Source organism: Mauremys reevesii, linkage group 14 (genome assembly GCF_016161935.1).
Source record: "Mauremys reevesii isolate NIE-2019 linkage group 14, ASM1616193v1, whole genome shotgun sequence".
Taxonomy (NCBI): domain Eukaryota; kingdom Metazoa; phylum Chordata; order Testudines; family Geoemydidae; genus Mauremys; species Mauremys reevesii.
Window position 1 is genome coordinate 37,119,637 of NC_052636.1, and position 21,952 is coordinate 37,141,588.

The 21,952-nt window shown below is 51.3% G+C and overlaps 1 pseudogene; it reads left to right on the top strand.

Moving 5' to 3' along the window:
* LOC120381878 overlaps positions 1-21,952 on the top strand; it is a 261,017-nt pseudogene that overhangs the window by 178,329 nt on the left and 60,736 nt on the right.

Below are 21,952 nucleotides of genomic sequence, written 5' to 3' on the forward strand. Positions count from 1 at the left end.
GTGGGGAATAACGGACAGCGCTGGGAGCCGCGCTCCCAGCGCTGGGGCTTTGACTACACTGGCGCTTTGTAGCGCCGCAATTTGCAGCGCTGCAGAGGGTGTGTTTTCACACCCTGCTGCAGCGCTGCAAATTTGCAAGTGTAGCCATAGTCTTACTCTCTAGTTGGGCTGGCCCTTCTCACACTGCTTTGCTGGAGATTCAGCCATCCTCTCCAGGCCCTGTTATCACCCAACACGACAGCAGGTGGCGTCATGAAGCCAACTAAGCTACCTGAGTGCTTTACCTAAGCCACTCAAGGAGAGAGAGAAGACGACAGCCAATTTCCCAGCGATAAGTGTTAGCAAACAGATCAAAGCAGATTACTTAGCAAATAACCAGAAACTCAAACCAAGCCTAACATACTAGATGGATAGAATTTGAATTAGCAGTTTCTCACCCTGACTGATGGTACAAGCAGTTCACCAAGTTTCCATACACAAGCTAGAAATCCCTTTACCCTGGGACCAGCACTTCCCCCAGTTCAGTCTTTGTTTCTCAGGTGTTTCCAGGAGTTCTCTTGTGCGGGGAATGAGGCCAAGAGATGACGTCACACCCCACCTTATGTAGCTTTTCCATATGGCAGGACCCCTTTGTTCTAAACTCAGTTCCCAGTCCAGTTTGTGGAAAGATACAGGTACCAAAATGAAGTTCAGTGTCATGTGGTCTGGTCACATGCCCTAGCATGGCCTGCTGAGTCATAGTAGCCATGACTCATAGGCTGGCTGAAGCATTCACAGGAAGGCTAAGCTCTTCCACGGTACATTGTCTTTGTTGCTGAGCCATGAACACTGTCTGGCTTCTTCATTGTTGTACCTGAAAGGCTCGTTGTGGCTGTTACCCAGAGTAAGCACATTTGAAAGACAGGTACAGAGTCAATATCCATAACTTCAGATACAAACATGATCCATGCACACAGGTAGGATAATCATATTCAGCAAATAATAACTTTTCCAGTGACACCGCACATGACTCATCTTGTACAAAATGCCTCATGTCCTAATCATATTATAATCCTGCCACTATACTGAATATGGGCTGTAGTGTCAGATAGGTCCTAATGTCAAGGCACAAGTGTAGGGAATGAAACTTCCCCTCTTTGTGGAACAGGAAATAACCCTCCAGCCAGGGCTGGGAAAACTTCCCAGACTCCCAGTGCTGAAACCTGAACCTACTGACATTTCATTAGTTACCCCGCATCCCCGATCTTTGTGGCAACTGCAAACGTTATCGGTGATGATTTTATATTCTCTTCCAGGTCATTGATAAGAATGTTAAATAGCACAGGGCCAAGATCCAATCCTTGCGGGAACCCACTAGAAAGAAATCCACTCGATCATGGTTCCCTATTTAAAATCCCAGTTTTTAATCTATTTAATGTATGCCGTGTGTATTTTGTACATTCTAGTCAAAATATTGTGCTGAAGCAACTCATATGCCTACGTATATTACATCAGTACTATTAGCTGCAACCAAACTTTTTATCTCATCCAATAAGGATATCCAGTTAGTTTGATAGGATCTATTGTGTCTAAACCTTTTTAATGGATACTAATTATATTACCCTCCTTTCTTTATTAATGAAATCCAGTATCGGCTGCTCCATTCTCTTGCCCAGTATCGATTTCAGACTGACATACTTGTCATTAGTTGCGTCATCTCTTTGATAGTTTTTAAATATTGGCACAGCATTAGCTTTATTCCAGTCTTCTGGAATTTCCCAAGTGTTCCAAGTCCTAATTAAAATCAACATTAACAGTCCACCACGCTCCTCCAGCAGGTCTTTCAGAACTCTAGTTATCTGGACCCACTGATTTAAACACATCTAACTTGAATAGCTGCTGTTTAACATCCTCATGAGTTACTTTTGGAATGGAAAGACTGTCAGCGTCAACATCTTATGATATGAGTTACATCATCTGTTTTTCTCCAAATCCAGGAGAGAAATATTTATTGAACACTTTTACCTCTTCTGCATGATTGTTGATGATTCTGCCATTTCCATCTAGTAGTGTACCACTACCATTGTTAGGATTAATTTTGTACTTTTAAAAACTTCCTTCTTATTTTCATTGGTTGATCATTGATTTCTGTTAGCTTCCCTTGCCAACTTTCTACAATTCTGACCTTCAAACTTAGATTCTTTACTATTGACTTCCCTTTTCTTCTATATATTTAATTTGGAGAGTGTTGGGATTCCTACCAGGGAGCCATCAGCAGGGTCCAGAGACAGCCCCATCTCCTATATCAAGCTCTGGCTAGTAGCTATGTGATAAATGTGAAGACCCTGCCTCCATCTGTCAGCTGGGAGACACAAAGGTTCTCTCTTTCTACCCTCCGATGCCTCCTGGCTGCTCTAGGCAAGGTGAGGTGGGACTCTGTTAACATGTGCTTCCCAGAGCTTCCCTTTACCTGGTGCTGCTGTTCTGTGAGTAGTGGGGCTGTGAGTGGGGCAGCAGGTCCTGAGTGTTGGACTCTTGCTCTTTCAGGGGCCGGTGACCTTCGAGGAGGTAGCTGTGTATTTCACCAAGGAGGAATGGGCTCTGCTGGACCCCGTTCAGAGAGCCCTCTACAGGGATGTCATGCAGGAGAACTATGGGACGGTGACCTCGCTGGGTAAGGAGTCCTGTCCCCTCGGTTATTAGAAGCTGTGGAGTCTCTAAAGAACCTGAGCAGTAATAACTTTATTCATCATCCAAGTTTGACAAGTTTCTTTGCCCCCTTTTTTTCCTTATCTCCCATACACTAGCAGGCAGCAGGGAGGGAGGAGGTTGTGAGAGACGAGGAGGGAACAGAAGAAGCTCCCAAGGTGCCGGGAGGTGGTGCTAGCTGCCAGTAATGGGAAGAAGGAGAGGGGAGTGTGGAGGAAGGGCACGCAGGAAGTGGGCTGGGTGTGTCAGTGGGAGGGAGGAGAGGTTTGGGGATCTAGAGCTGTGGGGGATCCCAGACCTTTAACCCCGAATCTCTACCCAAACCTTAGGTAAATCCCAGACTTCAGCATAACCACTCTCACAAAGCCTCAACTTAATATAAGGCCCTGAACTGTAGCAAGCTTAGGCTACGTTTACTAAATCGTATCAGTAAATCGACCACGGCTGGATCGATCTCAGAGCGTCAATCCCGGCTATAGTGTCGACCTGCCGTTAATAACCCATTTATCTATGTTCACCTCCTTGCCCCTCCACGCATGTTCCAAGCTAATAAGCAATACTCTGATCATGACATGTTACCTCTAGCGAGTATGAAATTGCCCACAAGACGTGAGACTAGGTCATAGATTGTAAAATCAGCTCGGGTCAAGAAGAGTGAGAGTTTGGAGAGAGTCTTGTCCCCCCTCTCCCCATCTGCAGCAGCCACAAACCGTCTTCCCTCCAGGCTCCTTGGATCTCTGAGCCTGTCCCTCCTGAGGCTGCATGGCCCAGTTCTTGTTTCTGACCTTCTCCTTTTCCGGAAGAATTAGGGGCTGTTGCTCCTGAATGTTAGTGTGTAATTCCCCAGCCTTCTCCTCCCACTGGGGGAGTTTAATTCTCCCTCCCATTACACCTGAGTCACTAGATTTCCTAATTCCCCAAAATGTGCTTTTGCGATGTCACAGTTCTGGGGTAGCGAAGCCTTTGACCTGCCTCCATGGTCTGCTCAAGGAATGGCCCCTCAGGTGTCTGGCCTCTAGCCAGCCCCTCTCTATGGGCAGGGACCCACCTGCCTCTCCTTTTTGACCAGGGTGTGAGGATTGCAGCTTGTCCTCCACTGTGTTCGCTGGACTAACGTCCAGTTCCTGTGCGTTGCTTTCTCTCCAGGGACTGTGAGCAGTGTGTCTGAGACAGAGGTGGGACTTTTGGTGATACTTGTATGATGCCAATACACACCTCAGTTTCCTGCTGTGATTGGTATTGCTATGATTATAAAGAGCAGGAGACGTGAGGTGTTTTGTCACGTAGCTGTCATGGGGTGATATGAATGGGTCATTAAGGACTGGCTGGGAGTAACCTACATCAATGGAATACCCGACAGAGACAAGGGAATGATTGTCACCCAGGGCCGCCCAGAGGATTCAGGGGGCCTGGGGTCTTCGGCGGCGTGTTCCCCTTATCCGCTCTGACGCTTTTACCCTGTGTCCCCCTGTAAACGTGGGTGTCCGGGGCTCAACCCTCCCTGGGGAGGAGGGGAGCCACGCTGGCCTTTTACACTGAGCAACAACACAAAGAGACAGTTAGGGGCTCAGGCCTTCTGCTGCAAGGCTGAGCAACAATATACAAGTCAGTGAGGTTAGGGAGGCCCAGGCCCTTTGGTGCAGGGGCTGGGCCACAATACAAGTAGTCCAGGACAGGCCCAGGCCCTCTGGTGCAGGGGCTGGGCAGCAATGCAAACAGTTCAGGACAGGCCCAGGCCCTAGGTTAGGGCAGGGCAACAACAGTCAGGGCTCAGGCCCTCTGGTGCAGGGGCTGAGCACTGGGGTGAGGGGGGAGACTGCCACCCACGAGTGGGGTGGCAGGGGGGACGCAGGCCCACCCACTCCACTGCATCCCGGCCCGGGGCCCTAGGCAGCAGCTACCACCGCTGACGGTCAGTGGGGATCCTGACCGTAACACACTGACATGGGCATTGGTTGACCTGCAGCCTGACTGGGGTCAGCTGCTCCCGGGCCACTTCCAGTTCCCCCCTCTGGGCCTACCTGGTCCGTGGCGTCTGCTCCCGGGAAGTCCAACAGCATGGGCTCCTCGCAGCCCGGGCTAGGGGGTAGGTCCAGCAGTTCCTCAGGGAAGTCCGGCCAGTTCTGCTCTGGGGGTTCCTCGGGGTAACAGCAAGGGAGAGGTGAGGTCTCCGGCGGTTCCTCCTCGTAGGTGGCATGGGAAGCTCCTGCGGGGCCTCCCAGTAGCGAGCGAGGGGAAGCTCCGGCCAGTCTGGGCAACTGCTCAGGGCCCCTGCAGCTTCCCAGTCCCGAGCCCTCTCGGGCAGGTCAGCTCCCGACGGTGGCTGGGCTCCGACTGAGCTCTGGTGGCTGGCTTTTATGCTTCCGGGTCGCTGCCTGACCCTCTGAGGGGCGGGCTCACTGCTCTGGAGCCCCGCCCCTTCCGGTGTCCGGGGCTCAACCTCCCGGGACGAGGGGAGCCACACTGGCCTGTTACACCCCTTACCAGCTCTGATGCCGCAGAGCATTTACCCTGTGTCCCCTGTTCCCCCTCCTGTTTGACTCAGTTTATATAGGAATATTCTCAGCGATACCTTTGCTTAACCAATCATTGTACTGAAATTTAATTAACCAATCCTAACACATTGAAACATAATTCTCTAACCAATTCTATCCCACTACCCTAATTAACTTACACCTAGCAAAATTAATTGTACAGCAGAGAAAAACAATTAGAGAACCAGACTGATTAACATTGTAAAAGTGGTGGCCATAAAGATAGAACAATACAGAAATGAGGATTTCACAACCACAAGCATTGAGAAGTGATTTCTTGCCAGACAGGCTGCTGTCAAACTAAGTTTTCTTTAACCATCTTAAGATCTGTTTCTTTATCTGGTGCTGATGGGCACTATCAGGACAGGATCATCTTCCTAACAGCCCAGTAGCACCTTATTTCAGTGTGACTGGTTTGGGATGTGAGGGTGTGACCCTTTGCTTCCCAGCTTATGGCTGCCCCTGCTTAGCCAAAGGCCTTAGCCTAAGAACAAGGCCTCAGACGGTCACAGTAAGAGAAGGCCCTTACAAATACAGACAGTGATTTTGATTCTTTGTTTTCATACTCCTGTAAGTAGCTAAGAGATAAAAATACCCCTAAGTTCTTAAAGTCAAGGCTTTACAGGCAGGCCTGAATATCTCTATTCTAACAGTGGGGCCTACCCCTTCCCCCATTCTGTGTCTGTCTTGTGTATTTAGATTGTAAATTCTTCAGGGCATGGGCCATCTACTGTTCTCTGTTTGTACTTTGCCTAGCACAATGGGGACCCAGTGTTAGTTGGTCCTTAGGCACTAAGGTAATGATTATGATCTATAATCATCATAACTCTCCTGCCACTTTGAGCCAAGGAAGCTGGCCTTGGGATGTTACTTCTTAAAAATGAGCTGGGGGTTAAAACCATGGACTATTCTTTGTGACAAGTATCCCACAAATTCCACTGACCTCCCTGGTTTTCTTTGCCTGCAGTCGGGTTTCCAGTTTCCAAACCTGATGTGATCTCCCAGCTGGAACGAGGGGAAGAGCCGTGGGTCCCAGACCTCCAGGGCTCTGAGAAAGAAGTGCTTCAAGAGCTGCCTGCACAGGTGAGGACTTGGTTAAACCAACTTAACAACTGTGCAGGAATGCAGGAAACATTTGGGATGCCCTACAAAGACCCTGTGAGCTCTCCAAGTTCAGGATTGTTCCCTGCAGATGTGGAATCATTATGGCAGATGTCACTCATGGCTTCCCTCCTATTCTGACTGACAACTGGCAGCAGGTCGCTCCCCGATATCTCTTTCTCCTGAGTGTTCTCATGAGATGCAGACCAAAACTGATCCCTTCTTCTCTCCTCTGGGGAAGGTTTTGGGGAAAATCAGCTCCTGATAGGTTTGATCTCTCCCCCACGTATTTTGGATTGTTCATCCCTTTTTCCATTCCTCTCTCTGTGATTTTCTTTCTTTCCGGTGCAGGTAGTGATCTATGTCTGGATTCTCTCTGTCTCCCATCAGGTGATGGGCTGGTGAGTGAGAATGAGGAGGAGAAACCCCAGCAGGAAGATGCTGAGCAAGGAGAACCACATGGAACTTTATCAGGAAGATCCAAAGGGAATGTTTCCGGGAGTTATGCACTCCCAGAAAAAACAAAAGCCTGTGAGACTCAGGGGAGGCCAGAGGGAAACTTTAGTAGCCACTCAAACCTTATAACAAGTGAGAGAATCAACTTGGAAGAGACACGCTACACATGCCATGAATGCGGGAAAAGCTTCAATCGGAGCTCTGCCCTTATCAGACATCAGACAATCCATACGGGTGAGAAACCTTATGAATGCTCTGAGTGTGGGAAATGCTTCATCGATAGTTCAGCCCTCATCTCACATCAGCGAATCCACACAGGAGAAGCGCCCCACACATGCTCTGAGTGCGGGAAAATCTTTAGTTGGAGCTCACACCTTATCAGACATCAGAGAATCCACACAGGAGAGAAGCCCTACACATGCTCAGAGTGTGGGAAAAGCTTTAGTCGGCGCTCTGCCCTTATCACACATCAGAGAATCCACACAGGAGAGACGCCCTACACATGCTCAGAGTGTGGAAAAAGCTTTAGTCGGCGCTCACACTTTATCAGACATCGTAGAATCCACACAGGAGAGAAGCCCTACACGTGCTCTGAGTGTGGGAAAAGCTTTGGGCTGCGCTGTCACCTTATCACACATCAGAGAGTCCACACAGGACAGACACCTTACATGTGCTCTGAGTGCGAGAAAAGCTTTAGTCAGAGCTCAGACCTTATCAGACATCGTAGAATCCACACAGAAGAGAAGCCCTACACATGCTCAGAGTGTGGAAAAAGCTTCAGGCGGCGCTCTCACCTTATCACACATCAGAGAGTCCACACAGGACAGACACCTTACATGTGCTCTGAGTGCGGGAAAAGCTTTAGTCAGAGCTCAGACCTTATCAGACATCGTAGAATCCACACAGAAGAGAAGCCCTACACATGCTCAGAGTGTGGAAAAAGCTTTAGTCAGAGCTCAGACCTTATCAGACATCAGAGAATCCACACAGGAGAGAAGCCCTACACGTGCTCTGAGTGTGGGAAAAGCTTCAATCATCGCTCTGCCCTTATCACACATCAGAGAATCCACACAGGACAGACGCCTTACATGTGCACTGAGTGTGGGAAAAGCTTTAGTCAGATCTCAGACCTTATCAGACATCGTAGAATCCACACAGAAGAGAAGCGCTACACATGCTCAGAGTGTGGAAAAAGCTTTAGTCAGAGCTCAGACCTTATCAGACATCAGAGAATCCACACAGGAGAGAAGCCCTAGACATGCTCTGAGTGTGGGAAAAGCTTCAATCAGCGCTCAAACCTTATCAAACATAGGAAAATCCACATGGGTGAGAAATCTTATGGATGCTCTGAGTGTGGGAAATGTTTCTTTAATCGTTCAGACCTCATCTTACATCAGAGAATCCACACAGGGGAGTAGCCCTAGACATGCTCTGAGTGCGGGAAAAGCTTCAAGCACAGCTTAAAAGTTGTCTCACATAGGAGAATCACACTCTAAGTGCAGGAAAAGCTTCAATCAGCGCTCAAGCGTCATTAGACATCAGTTATCAGAGGGGTAGCCGTGTTAGTCTGGTTCTGTAGAAGCAGCAAAGAATCCTGTGGCACCTTATAGACCAGGGGTCGGCAACCTTTACTATCAAAAGAGCCATTTTGCCCCCTCTTCCACTAAAGAAAAATAGTCTGGAGCCGCAAAACATAACACTGCTTATAAACTTTTAAAAGTTTTAATCTTTTTTTAATTTTACCTGTTACAACAACAGAATACAACAAACAGAAGTGCAGTGTGCATGTGTAGGCCTACTTTGAAATAAATTAAACACTGAACTATGCAGGCCTTTTTGAGTCCTTCCCGCATTTGTGTAAAATTAAAATAAAACGTAGCCCACTTTAATATAAAAAAACATATAGTTGCAGCTTAGCAGTTTAAAAAAAGTAAACATAAAATTAGGAACGTTTTTTGACAAGTCCATTTCAGTGTGCTCTCATCCTCTTCAGGTTTCTTTCTCGGCCAGCAATCAACCGAAGCACCTGAACATACAATAAAAAACTACATCAGCTCCGGGTCTGAAATAAATGTTTTTTTCTGAATAATAATAGCCTATTAAATACTAGTGTTTTCACCTGTTTAATGTGACTTCTGTTTCTGAAGCTCGATGCTGATCTTCCCTATGTCGGGGCTGTAAGATGTGACTTTGATCTTCACACAGGACTGTAGGCTCTCATTTGTGAGGCAGGAGCGATATTTGGACTTTATGAAGTTCATGCTCGAGAAAACTTGCTCGCATAAGTATGTTGAGCCAAAGATGGACAGGACTCCAAATGCATACTTTTTCATGTTCATATACGTGTCGGGAATGGCACTCCATGTTTCAAAAACAAGTTTGTCGGGTTTGGGGAGGTTTTCAATATCATTCCATTTGTGCTCTTTAGCGAGAGTGGCCTTCTGACGGGCGACTTCTTCGAGATCCGCTGTCAGGCTTTTGAACTTGGACACCCATAAGTCTTTATCCGCTATGTCGGCCAGTTCAATTTCAAGATCGGGCTGACTTATCCCTGTGAATGCGGATATGTTCAGCAGGGATGGGTCGATGTCCAGCGGTGTGACAGGGAAGGACAGAGTGTTTTTTTCCTTTCTGAACTTGCTGAATCTTTCTCCAAATGCAGCTTGCATTGCCATAATTGCACGGTGTAAATAATCACAATTTATGTGATTGTTCTCTTCTTTGAACTCTCTCAGGGAGGGGAAGTGAGAGAGCGTACCTCTCTGTACATCTCTGGCAAACACTGTCATCTTGCGCTCAAACGCCAGAACATCCTCCAGCAACTGCAGGGCCGTGCTTCCCTTTCCCTGGAGATTTTTATTCAGCGTGTTTAAATGACTTGTCATATCCACCATGAAATAAAACTTTTCCAGCCAATCGAGGTCTCCCAGTTCGGGATAGCTGAGGCCTTTGCTTTCCAAGAAGGTTTTCACATGTTCCAGACAAGCAGCGAAGCGTTTCAGCACGTCTCCCCTTGACAGCCACCGAACTCTGTTGTGCAGCAGGAGATCCAAATATGCGCTCTCGACTTCATCTAACCATGAACAAAACTGTCGGTGGTTTAACCCGTTTGCAATTATTTTGTTCACTATCTTAATAACGAGGTTCATCACTTCCACACATTCAGGGGGGAATGTTTGAGCGCACAGTGCTTCTTGGTGCAAGATGCAGTGAAACGTCATCAGCTCTCGATCCAGCGACTTTTGAAGTAAATTCACAAAGCCCTTCTGTGCTCCTCTCATACTGGGTGCACCATCAGTAGACACTGACACCAGGTGAGTGGTGTTTATTCCTTTGGCTTTTAGACAACTCAAAACAGCCTCACAAATGTCCTGTCCCCGCGTTTGGCCCTTTAGCGGTATGAGTTCAATCAGTTCTTCCTGCGGCCCATCAGAGTTCACATATCTGCATAACAGTGCTGTCTGCTCAATATCGTTTACATCACTTGACTCATCACAGGCAATTGAATATGCTTGAGCTGAATTGATGTAATCAATTTGCTTACTGGTGATGTTTGTTGCCATTTTAATGGTCCTGTCCTTCACGGTCTTTGCAGAGAGAGGCATTTCTTTAATTTTCTGAATAATTTCCTGTTTGTTTTTGAATTCGGAGAATAGATGCTCTGATATTTTTATGAACAATTCTTTCATGTATCCTCCGTCTGTGAATGGCTTCCCCCTCCTTACGATCTCATGAGCTGCCACAAAACTAGCAGCTGTAGTTGAGTTTGGAGAGTTGATCCACTTCTTGAAAGTATGTTTGCTCTGCTCAACTTTCCGTAGTAGTTCCGAAATCGCTCTCTTTTGCCCATCTTCAGTTGGGTACTTTTCAGAAAATGCTGAGTGCTTGTTTTGAAAATGTCTTTCAACGTTACATTTTTTGTTGTTTGCTAATTTCTCGCCACATATCAAGCACACAGGTAAGCCAGCGTCGTTGGCAGTGAAGGCAAAGGAATCTGTCCATGCAGAATTAAACTCTCTATTTTCTTCTGAGATTTTTCTTTTTTGGGATGTATTCATGGTTAGTTTACCGCGGGGGTCGCACACTCAAGAAGCCGCCTGCAGGTAAAGGCGAGGGCTATAGACGTGGATGTGACGCATATTTTAATTGACAAATTATAAAAACTTTTAAAAATTCGATGTTAAAGTATCACCTCGAACTCCAAGATAACTGTGCAACAAAATAAACAAAAATAAAATAATATATAAATAAAAATTAAATTAATAAAATAACCATTATTCTTTTTTTTTTCCTTTTGTCAAGGCTGAAGGGAGCCACAACAAGGAGGCTGAAGAGCCGCATGCGGCTCCGGAGCCGCGGGTTGCAGACCCCTGGCCTAGGCTCTGCCATGCTGGGAACATGCTCCATCTCTTTATTGCAGGGGAGACCTGGCCCCTCCTGCCAGGCTAAGCCCACAGGGAGATTTTTCAGCCTCCCCAGTAATAAAGTCTCTGAACAAAATGCTGGAAAGGAGCAGAACCAAAGGTGCTGGGCAGGCTCCATAGGGACACTGGCTCCTCCCTTCCCCTCCTATGCGGCCATGTCCTGTCGCTGGCAGAGATCGGCCCCCCCATCTCCCTCCCAGAGGCAGCCGTGTCTGCGGGCTCCCCCAGCCAGCACCCACTAACCACCACCCACGCTGGGGGAGTGACACAGGACAGCAAATTCCACCTACCCAAGGACAAATTGCTGCAGATAAACGGGCTGGGTTCACATCCCAAAGCTGAGGAGAATTTAAGAATTACAGAGAAAATAGGGAAAATAAGAGACTAGAGAGTCAATAATTTTAGGGAAAATGAGGGAATCTCCTTGGATTTTCTAGCCACATGTGGGGAGGGGAGAGAGAAGGGGAAGAACTAGAGAGAATTGTTCTCAGGTTTTGAGACAGAAAGAAATGGCACAAACAGGAAAAGGATGCAAGTGGCTCACCCCCGTGACCATAGGTGCGTGCAGCACATTTCATTAGGGTGCGCACACAGGGAGCCCCACCCTAGCCCCACCCCATCCACTGCCTCCCACTTCCTGCCCCCTGGCTGCCCCGCTCAGAACCTCCAAACTGCCCCTGCTCCTTGTCCCCTGACTGCCCCCTCCTGAGACCCCCCCCCACTGTAACTGCCTCCCTAGGACCCTACCCCCTACCTGTCCCCCTGACCCTTATCCACACCCCTGCCCCAGACAGACCCCGGGGACTCCCACGCCCCATCCAACCACTCCCCGCCCCAATAGGCCCCCAGAAATCCCGATCCATCCAACCCCCTCTGCTCCCTGCCTGCTCCAATCCCGCTCCACCGCCCGACAGGCACCCCGAACCCTCAACCCATCCAACCCTCCTGCTCCTTCTCCCCTGACCGCCTCCTCCACAGGCCCCCCCAATCGCTAATCACCCCTCCAACTATCCAACCCCCCTCCCCCACCTCCTGGCAGCTCTATCTAGTGGCTGCTCCCACCCACACACTCAAAGCGGCAGAGGAGGTTCCCTCTCCTCCGGTGGGAAGGTGGCCTAGTGGTTAAGGCACCGGACTCAGGCTCAGGTTTTCTGGGTTTGAGTCTCTGCTCTGCCACAGACTCCCTGCTCAGCCTTGGGAAAGTCACTTCACCTCGTTGTGCCCTAGATCCCACCTGCCCAATGGGGCCAAGACTGACCCTGCCTCCTGGGCTAAATCCATCCATGGCTGGGTGATGGGGGAGAAATGGAGATACCAACATGGGGAGATTGGGGCTGAATTTCTCCACAGCCGGAGAGGGAGCCAGCTCCACCGGGGGGATGGGGCGAGAGGTGCTCAGGCCAGCTCCACACGGAGGGGGGTCAGGGCTTCAGCCCTGCAACTTCTGCCACTAAGGTGGCTAGGGGGTGCCGGGGACTTCAGCCCCACATCTTCTGCCAGGGTCCGGGGTTCTCCTGTCTGCCCCAGGGGGGCTCCTCCCCCCCCACTGCAGCTCCTGCAGGGGCCCGGGGCTTCTCCTCCCCCCACTCCAGCTCGGCTCCTCTCCCGCCCCCACGGGAGGGGGGGAGCAGCCTCCCCAACCGGGGCTCAGGGCATGGGGGTGCCGGGGCTCCCCCCATGCGCACGCCTGGGCCCGGGACACTCACACACACACACTCTGTCCCGGGGCTCCCCTGGTGCCCAGAGACCGATCAACCCCCCGCCCTTCCCCGCCTGCAGCTCCGGCCTCTCCCCTCCCCTCCCGCCCCGCCAGCTGCACCCAGGGGAGCCCCGGGCCCCAGGCTCTGTCCCCACCTGGAGCCCAGCGGGGCCGGGGGCAGCTCCTGCTGCAGCTGAGAACAGCGGCTCTGCTCCGGCCCGGGCGGCTCCAGCGCTGCTGGCAGCACGTGGCCACCAGGGAGCAGCTGCTGAGCCCGGGCTCCTGCGTCACAATGTGCCAGAGCCCCGCCCCCAGGAGCTGCCCCGCCCCCGGGCTGTGCCAGAGCCCCGCCCCCAGGAGCTGCCCCGCCCTGATCTGTGTCAGAGCCCCGCCCCCAGGAGCTGCCCCGCCCCCGGGCTGTGCCAGAGCCCCGCCCCCAGGAGCTGACCCATGTTGGGTTTCTCGGATTTGTTCTCCTGCCTCCTACTTCCCAGCACCCACCGCTCCCAGCTGCTCCCTTCCTGTGTCTGCAAACACCCCCCGGGCGGGCTGCAGTGCTCGCTGGGGCTGGCTCCAGTGGCTGAAGTTGCCTCCATCTCTAATCACCTGGGGCGGGAGGAGGGACGAAGAGAGGAGATGGGCCCAGGGTGTGAAAGCAGAATTAGGGGGTGGGGAGAGAAAGACTGTTTGGAAAGGTGGGTTTTTGCGGGGGCGGGGGGAGATCCCAGAGCCGACGCTTCCATTAGGCAACCCTAGGCGGTCGCATGGGTGCCAGGATTCGGGGGGGGGGGCATTTTGTGCGCTCCCCACGGGGCGCCCGGGAACTTCTGGTTCCGCTCCCGTTGCGCCGCCAAAGATGGACCCTCCGCCAACATGCCATGTAAAACAGCAGCAGGCAATTGAGCAGCTCAATGACTGCCGCTGTTGCCTGCGGCATTTCGGCGGAGAGTCCTTCTTCGGCGGCGCTATGGGAGTGGAACCGGAAGCTCCTGTGCGCTCCATGGGTAGCGCAGAAAATGCCGCCCCCCAAATTTTGCCTAGGGCGCCAGAAACCCTGTCGCTGCTCCTGGGTGATCCAGATGGAGTCAGAAGCAGTTGGGTAGCAGAGGCTCAGGGAATTTGAGGGGAACCCCCTGGGTGTCCCAGTGTTGGCCAGGGATCGTACAGCACCTAGCGCAATATGGAGTCCCGATCTCAGTCATAGTCTGTGCAGCACCTGGGAGCCCTGACGTCTGTTTCCTGATCACAGGCACTGGGAATGGAGAGAGGGAAACCTCAGCACCTGAAGGGTTAATGCAGCCCTGTGTGCAGCCCCTGCTGGTGACCAGACAGCAAATGTGAACAATCGGGACAGGGAGTGGGGGTAATAGGAGCCTATATAAGAAAAAGGCCCCAACATGAGGACATCTGGTCATGCTAGTCCCTGCTGCTCTGATGAGGGGTTGGCTTAGAGAGTTGTAGTAATAACAGCAGCAAAGAGTCCTGTGGCACCTTATAGACTAACAGACGTATTGGAGCAGGAGCTTTCGTGGGTGAATCCCCACTTCATCAGATGCACCAATAGTCCCATATGGGCTAGTGGGCAGGATTCCTGGTTTTTCATCCAGGTGACCTGGGTTCAACTTCCACTGTGGGAACCGTGCAGAGCTTTTGCCCAGGGTGGAGACAGGAAATGAAAGGAACAGGGAGGGATCCTGCCAGCAGGGGAGTTAGACAGTGTGGGGAGGGGATCCCAGAAGTGGGGGTGGGGGGCAGAGGTCTGGGGGGAGACCAGGGAAGGATCCCAGCAGTGTGGGAAGTTGAGAGCACAGGCCTGGCATGGGGACTGGGGAGAGTGAATGTGTCCCTCTAAACCCACCCACTGCAGACTAGGCAGGACTGGAAGAATTACGTGTTTGTTGGTAAATGTCAATTTCTGTGTAAACACACAACCCAATGGCAAAATATTTCCATCGATAATCATCAAAACTGACAGATGGGCAAAGTAAGAAACATGCTGCTTGAGAACTTACCCTGTTGTAGGAGCAGCAGTGATCTGTGTGCTGCGTATCACCTGTATGCCCAAAAGGTCTGTTACACTCCCCCCATCCCCCGCTTGTCTCCTCTCCCTCTCTGAATGCCTGTGAAGTGGCTTTCCCCCTCCCCCTCTCCTGCAATGCTTGTGGGATGAAGGGGCTGGTTGAACAGCTGGAAGAGCAGAAGAGCTCCTAGATAGACAAGGTGTCTGGGACTCTCATTAGGCAGCATTGTGAAAGCACAGCTGAGCACAGGGCCCCTTCCCCTTTTTAAGGACCTGAACCTCATGGCCTGCGACTGGAGATGACTTGGCTGCATCCGGTGGGTCACACTCCACCTCAGCCAGTGTCCATGCAGGGTCCATGCTCTGGGTGTGTGAGTGCTGCCTAATGAGAGTCCCAGACACCTTGTCTACTTGGAAGCTCTTCTGATCTTCAACCAGCCCATTCATCCCACAAGCATTCCAGGAGGGAGCGGGAGGGGGAGGGGGAAAGCCACTTCACAGGCATTCAGAGAGGGAGAGGAGACAAAAGCGAGGGGGAGGGGGAGGGGAAGTATAACAGACCTTTTGACCATAGAAATCACTGCTGCTCCTACAACAGCAGGAACAGGCCACTAGGAGCTGAGAAAAGGAAGCCATCATGTTTCTGCCTGGCTTTGAACCAGGGACCTTTTGTGTGTTAGGCAAACGTGATAACCACTACACTACAGAAACTTTGTCATGGGGCTGTGCCCTTCCCTTCATAAGAATGGCCATACTGGGTCAGACCAAAGGTCCATCCAACCCCATATCCTACTGCCAACAGTGGCCAATGCCATGTGCCCAAGAGGGAGTGAACCTAACCAGAAATGATCAAGTGATCTCTCTCCTGCCATCCATCTCCACTCTCTGACAAACAGAGGCTAGGGACACCATTCCTTACCCATCCTGGCTAATATCCATTAATGGACTTAACCTCCATTAATTTATCTGCAAAAAGAACAAAGCATGTGGCACCTTAGAGACTAACAAATGTATTTGAGCAAAAGCTTTTGTGGGCTAAAACTCACTTCATCGGATGCATGCAGTTAAAAATTCAGTAGAAAGATATATATACACACAGAGAACGTGAAAAAATGGGTGTTGCCATACACACTATAGGAGAAAGGACAAAGGAAGCAAGAGACGAAGAGAAAAGAGGGATCAGACAGTGGATGGAGCAAGAGGTGAAACAAAAAGGACAAACCCTTATGTCCCCAGTGATTCTAAGAGACAAAATCACAGCTACAGAATAAAATTCTGCCTCCTTAACCTCCTGTTTTCCATGCCTAGAATTCAACTGTCATCAGATGGATTAGACTGAACAGGTTTCAAACCTCCAGGAGGCTCTTACCTTCTAAACAGGGACGGCTGTTTTCTAGTAAAATCACTAAAAGGGAAGGAGAAAACTCGAAAGAGGTTCCTCCTGGCGCTCACGTCCGTGAACCCGAATGCTCTCTCAGTCCTCAAAGAGAGACCTGGAGAAGGAGACTTGCTGGAGCAAAGCCACAGGGGTCTCTGAGGTTTCCCTGGCCCCTCGCCCCTGTCCTGCCTGGCTGATGTCAGCATCTCTCTGTGAGATCACCACCTCCCCACCACCTTGGACCAATAGGCTGAGGTCCTGCAAAAGGCCTTTGTGATGTCACTGCCGCACCCTCCCTTGCTGTGCCAATGTCCTGCCCCTGGCCAGGCACTTTGCAGGTTTGAGCTACTCCCTGTGGATCACCCCACTCAAGGAGCGTTCGTTCTAGGCAGCAAGCTGGCTAGACAGGGAAACATCAGACGCTGCTCCGAATGCTACACTCAGTTTTTCAGAAATTAGTCATCTTTATGGCCAGAAGAGACCATTAGAGCATCTAATCTGACCCCCTGCATATCACAGGCCTCCTGTAGGACACAAGAGCTACTTTTGGGGCAAACACATTCCAGAAAGGCATCTTGTCTTCATTAAATGACATCAGGAGATGGAGAATCCATCACTTTCCTTGGTAGCTTGTTCCTGTGGTGAATCATCCTCGCTGTTGAATATTTGTGCCTTAGTTGTAATATGAATTTGTCTCTTTTCACCTTCCAGCCATGGGGTCTTGTTATGCCTTTCTCTGCTCGGTTCAAGAGCCCTTTAATACCCAATCCTTTCTCTCCATTAAGGCACTTGAACACTTCAGTGAAGTCACCTTTCAATCTTCTTTTGATCAGCTAAACAGGTTGAGCTCTTTCAGTAGCTCACTAGAAGGCATTTTTCTCCAGCCCTCAGAACATTTGGTGGCTCTTTGCTGCCCCAGCTCCAATTTCACAACATCTTTTCAAATGAGGACACCAAAACTGGAGGCTATTCCAGTATCAGTCTCACTGATGCCGTGTCGCCTCCTGTGACGTTATTGACATAATTTGTAACCGTATAGATCACCGTTGCGACCGCTGTTCTATTTGTAGTCAATATTTTAGAAAGGTTGTCGTGTAAGTGGTCTATGGAGAGGTTCTGATTGGCTGATTATAATTATGCTATTTCTAGATGTGTATGTGATATGCATATGTGATATGACCTATCAGCTCCTAACTCCCAAACTTTCAGTAACTCTATCCTCAGTGCCTGTGAGTGTAATTTAAACCATAAGAAAAACCACACTAGGCTAGACCGAAGGTCCATCTAGCTCTGAATCTTGTCTTCTGACAGTAGCCAATACCAGGTGCCCCAAAAGCAACTCAGTAAGGTACCACTGGAACTTGAACCCAGGATGTCCTGTATACAAAACACTGGTTTTAGCCAGCTAAGCCATGGTGCCTACAGCTGCTGAAAGGATCATGTCTGCACACACCTGACTCTCTGCCAGCCCCCATCTGGGCCTGACAAGCTTTGCTTCTGTTTGGATTCAGTAAAGCAGAGGAGCAGGTGAAGTTTTACTCCCAAGGGTCTTTGGACAGGTCTACACTACAAAATTAGATTGGTGTAACTACATTACTCAGAGGCGTAAAAAATTTACCTCCCTAAGCAATGCAGTTAAATCAGCCTAACCCCGGTGCAGATAGCGCTGTGCCAACAGGAGGGCTTCTCCCAACAACATAGCTTGGGGAGGGGCTTGGTTAGTGAAGATGAAGAGAATAGGTGGCCCATGGCTCTTGCATTTGGGGAGGCTGGGTGTGAGCGCTGGAAGCTCCCTAGAAGTGGGGGGCCCATTGGTGCCCAGACCATGGCACTGCCCCCCCACCCTTCTCCTCTCTCTGAGGCCCCACCTGTGCTCCCCCCTTGCTCCTGTTTGGCCACTTCCCACCCCCCCACTCTTCCTCTTTGGCTGAGGACGGCTGATCCACCTTTTGCTCGCTCCTCTCCTCCCCCAAGGCCTTCCTGCCTGCTGCTCGTGCCTCTCCACCCCCTACCACAAGGTCTGCCCACCAGCCGCCACCTCTCCATAGGCGGCAGGTTTGTATAATTTTTGGTGGGGCCCAAAATGGTGGTGCCCCCCCACTCCCGCCCTGTAAGCCGATATAAAATGAAGCTACAACGCGTCAGTGCCACAAGTTTACAAGGGTCAATTAAAAGTGGAAAGTCAGAAGCAGCACTTGCCTACTTCAATATACAGTATTATATTTTGTTGCATCTGTTGTGATGAAGTGGGAATGTTCTTAATATTTTCTCTGAATACTGTGTGGGTGCCTCAGTTTCCCCTGCAAGATGCCAACTGAAGGTGTTGGGGACAAAGAGATCAGGTGGCCTCCTTGTCCGGAAGAGACACAGAGGCCAGAGGAGAGAGTGTCAATTTGGAGCTGGCTGGGGAAATGGGGAGAGACCCAGAACTTGGTTCTGGGCTCCCCACCCCCCAAGATGGACCTGACAGAGGGGTTCTGTTTTCTGTACCAACAAGATCTGTTTAAACTGTGTTCCCATCATCTAATAAATCTTCTGTTTTACTGTCTGGCTGAGAGTCACATCTGACTGCGGAGTTGGGGTGCAGCGACCTCTGGTTGCCCCAGGAGCAGCCTGGGCAGACTCACTTTGGAAAGTGCATGACGTGGAAGGGCATGCTGAATGCTCTGAGGTCAGACCCAGGAAGGTGTAAGCTTCTTGCCCTGGAGACAGTATGCTCCGAGAGAGGAGGCTCCCCCAGAGTCCTGACTGGTTTTGTATGGAGATGTTCCAAAGCATCACAGCATCCCCTTCCACACCATGCGCTTCCCAGAAGTCCGCACAGGCACTGACACTCCCTCCTCCAGCCTTTGTCTCTTTTCCAGGCATTAGGAGGCCACCTGATCTCTCTGTTCTCCAACACCTTCAGTTGGCACCTTGCTGGTTAAACTTATTTGGGAGAAATTAATTAAAAGCTGCCAAACCCGAGCTTGAGCACTCATTAATTTTGAGGTTTTCAAATCTGTACGGCAGGTGCTGGGGGTGGTAGTGGGCTGGGGGCTCCATGGGGGAGCATGGCAGCAACTGTCTGGAGCTGCATGGAGCCAGATACGCTGGTCTGAGTGGCACAGTAAGCGGTTTGGGGGTTGGAGAAGAGGTAGGGAGTTCCGGGGGGCAGCCAAGGGACAAGGAGCAGTGGGAGTTGGATGGGGCAGAGGTTCGAAGGGGCAGTCAGGGGACAGGCAGCAATTGGATAGGCCTGGGAGTCTAAGAGGTGTATCAAGGAACAGGTAGGGGGTGCGGTCCTGGGGGGGAAGTTGGGTGGGGTCTCAGGAGGGGGCAGTTGGGGACAAGGAGAAGGGAGGCTTAGATAGGGGCTGAGGTCCCAAGGGGCAGTTAGGGGCAGGGGTCTCGGGAGGGGGTAATCGGGGAACAAGGACCAGTGGGGCTTATATAGGGGGTGGAGGTTCTGGGGGGGCAGTTGGGGCAGGGGTCTGGGGAGGAGGAAATCAGCGGACAGAGGCTGGGATTCAAAGGGCTCTGGGCTGCTGGCAGCCGCGGGGATCCCAGAGCCCTTTAAATCCCAGCCGGGGCGGGAATCAGAGGGCTCTGGGCTGCCCGCTGCGGCGGGGAGCCCAGAACCCTTTAAATCTCAGCCGCTGCTGGGATTTAAAGGGCTCTGGGCTGCCTGCAACCGCGGGGAACCCAGAGCCTTTTAAATCCCAGCCGCGGCCGGGAACCAGAGAGCTCTGGGCTGCCCGCCGCGGCGGGGAGCTCAGAGCCTTTTAAATCCCAGCCGCGGCCGGGAATCAGAGGGCTCTGCGCTGCCCGCTGCGGCGGGGAGCCCAGAGCCCTTTAAATATCAGCCGCGGCTGGGATTTAAAGGGCTCTGGGCTGCCTGCAACCGCGGGGAGCCCAGAGCCTTTTAAATCCCAGCCGCGGCCGGGAACCAGAGAGCTCTGGGCTGCCCGCCACGGCGGGAGCTCAGAGCCTTAAATCCCAGCCGCGGCCGGGAATCAGAGGGCTCTGCGCTGCCCGCTGCGGCGGAGCCCAGAGCCCTTTAAATCTCAGCCGCGGCTGGGATTTAAAGGATCAGGGCTGCCTGCAACCGCGGGAGCCCGCAGCCCTTAAAAACTCAGCCGCGGCAGGGATTTAAAGGTCTCTGCGCCCCCTGCCACCGCGGGCAGCCCAGAGCCTTTTAAATCCCAGCCGCAGCCGGGACTCAGCGGGCTTTGGGCGTCCCGCTTCGGCGGGTAGCCCCTAGCCCTTTAAATCTCAGCCGCGGCTGGGATTTAAAGGGCTCGGCTGCCTGCAACTGAGGAGCCCAGAGCCTTTTAAATCCCAGCCGCGGCTGGGAATCAGAGGCTCTGGGCTCCCGCCCGCGGCAGCCCAGAGCCTTTTAAATCCCAGCTGCAGCCGGGAATCAGAGGGCTCTGGGCTCCCCACCGCAGCAGGCAGCCCCGAGCCTTTTAAATCCCAGCTGCGGCCGGGAATCAGAGGGCTCTGGGCTGCCTGCAACCGCGGGGAGCGCAGAGCCTTTTAAATCCCAGCCGCAGCCGGGAATCAGAGGGCTCTGGGCTGCCTGCTGCGGTCGGCAGCCCAGAGCCTTTTAAATCCCAGCCGCGGCCGGGAATCAGAGGGCTCTGGGCTGCCTGCCGCGGCGGGGAGCCCAGAGCCTTTTAAATCCCAGCCGCAGCCGGGGCTCTGGGCTCCCCGCCGCGGCAGGCAGCCCAGAGCCCTCTGATTCCCTGCCGCGGCTGGGATTTAAAAGGCTCTGGGCTGCCGGCAGCGCACAGCAGGGGAGAAACCTAGCTCCAAATATTGCTGGAGCAGAGCCCCTGTCTGTGAATATTCCTGGGGCTAAAGCCCCAGGAGCCCATATAAGTCGGCGCCCATGCCCTCGGTGTGTGCCAGGGTGAGCACCACCAAAGTGCAGGGAATTTGAGGGCAGGGCAGGGCAGTGCACTGTAATGGAGTTTCTGTAGTGTAGTGGTTATCACATTTGCCTAACCTGCATCGAGCCAGCTAGGCAGAACTGACACCAACTTGTCTGGGGTGTTTCCCAGAAGCAGAGCACAAGTTTGAAATACAGGCAGCATAGAACCAATATTCATAACGTCAACTACAAAAATGATACACATCTAGAGATAGCATCGTTATAATCAGCCAATCAGAACCTCTCCATAGACCCCCTTACACAACTACCTTTATACAATATTGGCTGCAAATATAGAACAGTGGTCGCAATGGTGATCTATACAGTTACAGTTTATGTCAATAACGTCACAGGAGGTGACACGGCATCAGTGAGACTGATACTGGAATACTGCCTCCAGTTTTGGTGTCCTCGTTTGCAAAAGATGTTGTGAAATTAGAGTTTGGGACAGCAAAGATCCACCAAATGTTCTGAGGGCTGGAGAAAAATGCCTTCTAGGGAGCTATTGAAAGAGCTCAACCTGTTTAGCTTCTCAAAAGAAGATTGAAAGGTGACTTCATTGAAGTGTTGAAGTGCCTTAATGGAGAGAAAAGATTGGGTATTAAACGGCTCTTGAATCGAGCAGAGAAAGGCATAACAAGACCCAGTGGCTGGAAGGTGAAAAGATACAAATTCATATTACAACTAAGGCACAAATAGTCAACAGCGAGGATGATTCACCACAGAAACAAGCTACC